Source organism: Primulina tabacum, chromosome 13 (assembly GCF_025594145.1).
Source record: "Primulina tabacum isolate GXHZ01 chromosome 13, ASM2559414v2, whole genome shotgun sequence".
NCBI classification, from domain to species: domain Eukaryota; kingdom Viridiplantae; phylum Streptophyta; class Magnoliopsida; order Lamiales; family Gesneriaceae; genus Primulina; species Primulina tabacum.
Window position 1 is genome coordinate 12,657,614 of NC_134562.1, and position 2,247 is coordinate 12,659,860.

A 2,247-nucleotide genomic window follows, 5' to 3' on the forward strand; every position below is an offset into this window, starting at 1 on the left:
ACAAACAATTTCTTGAATACTTTTTAATTGACCAGTCTTTTTCATTTCTAATGACTCAATTTTTCTTGCTAAAGATGCAAGTTTAGCTTTAATATCTATATCATCTTTAAGATTATAGATACCACCCCCATTTGTTGAATTATTGTTTTTAGTTGTTGGTGGTTCTATTGTGCCTATATTATCCCAATTTTGAGCATTTTTTGCTAATGAATCCAAATATTCCATAGCTTCATTTGGGTTTTTATCTTCAAAAGTTCCATTACACATGAATTCTATCATTATTTGCCTATCTTTAGGTATTAAACCTTCATAAAAGTGAGAAACTATTCTCCATGTTTCAAAACCATGATGTGGGCATGTATTAAGTAATTCTTCATATCTATCCCAACATTGATAAAACGTTTCTCCTTGTTTTTGAGAAAAATTTGTAATTTGTCTTTTAAAAGAGTTTGTTCTATGGGAAGGGAAAACTTTTTGAGAAATTGTTGTTGCATTTCTTCCCATGATATTATTGAACTTGATCTTAAATTTTGTAGCCATGTTTTAGCTTTATCTTTTAAAGAAAAAGGGAAAAGCTTTAATCGAACTATATCCATGCTACAATTTTGATCATTATAAGTGTTACAAACTTTCCTCAAATTCTCTTAGATGTAAATATGGATTTTCAGAATCTAAGCCATGAAAATTTGGTAAAAGTTGAATAATTTGAGGTTTGAAGTTGAAATTAGATGCATCAGGAGGAAAAAATTATTTTCAGATACTCGAATAAGTCTACCACTATTTTTTCGACTCCAAATACTCATACAAAAAAAAAAACAACACAATACTTATAAATAAAACATAATTAACAAATATAAACTTAATTTATACCTCCCGGCAACGGCGCCAAAAACTTGCTACTATTTAAATAATAATTCACCCAAGTGTAGGTTGTCTGCAAGTAATATATTTCGTAAGTACGAGATCGATCCTCAGAGAGGTTATTTTGAGTTTAAATTTATTAATTTATAGATTACCAAATGCAAGAATGAAGTTTACAAATTATAAAATTTGTCAAGGCTTGAGGATTTATTCTTGGTTTATGTAATATTGTTTAACTAAAAGTAAAACAAAAGAAACCACCATAAATAATGGTTCCAAGAAAATTAAACACACACATAATATAATATAGTTCCCACTATAGAAAATACCGAATTAACCGATATTTTATATATGGTACCTATGATTATAATTATAACTATATAAATAAATAATTGCATAAAGTAAATGTTAAATTAAATCATTATATTTCATTTAGAACAACTGGCAGGGCCACGCTATTGCCTAAATGAAATATATTGATTTAATAAGTTAGTTGCGGTAAAGTAAAAGTTAGTTGCGATAAAGTAAATGTTAGTTGCGGAAAAGTAAAAGTTAGTTGCGAGAAAGTAAAATTTAGAAGCGAAAAATAAAAGTTAGTTGCGATAAAGTAAATGTTAGATTGTTAGATGTTAGTATTAAAATATAATATTTCATTTAGAACAACAGGCAGAGCCACGCTATCGTCTAAATGAAATATTATGATATTATTATTATATATATATATATATATATATATATATATAAATATATATAATAATAAGTGATGAAATATTTATTGTATCAAAATTAAATAACAAATCAAGATAACCAATTTAATGGTATTAAGCATTTGATGTAAATTGATAACAACAAATAATTCATTTTTATACCTACAATAAAAATAAGTTAGCTAAATGAAAAGAAATAAAGAAAGAATATACAAAATATAAACAATCTTACATCACCAAGAATGCATCCTCTTCACCTTGACATAATAGATTTAGCTTGCCATAAGCTTATTTTTGATCAACACTAAAATATCACTCATAGTTGAGAACATGAAAGAAAATATATTGGAACTTAGAACTTTGATACACACTCACACTATATTTTACAATGAGATAGAATGATTCTCAAGCTAGCACAAGTCCTCTGTTTATAGGCCAAATGAGAGAAAATGTCAAAATTTTTATTAATGCCATGTAGTTGCAATAGTATTCTTTGTCTCCTCCAAGTTCAATTCCATGTCCCTTCTTTCAATGCTTTGTTCCACAACTTTAATCACCGAATTTGACTCTGCTCAAAATGGAAAACATGTGGGGAATTGTCTGTAGATGAATTTGGCCACTTGGTTCACCTCATTTGGTTAAATATTGAAATAGTTATGATTTTTTTACTATATGCTGG

At 27.4% G+C, this 2,247-nt stretch overlaps 1 non-coding gene across 1 annotated transcript; it reads left to right on the plus strand.

Moving 5' to 3' along the window:
• The first annotated feature begins 340 nt into the window (after nucleotides 1-340).
• On the plus strand, nucleotides 341-451 carry LOC142523533 (small nucleolar RNA R71). Its single transcript, XR_012814723.1, has one exon. It is a non-coding gene; the product is annotated as a small nucleolar RNA R71 (small nucleolar RNA).
• Nucleotides 452-2,247: the final 1,796 nt, after the last annotated feature.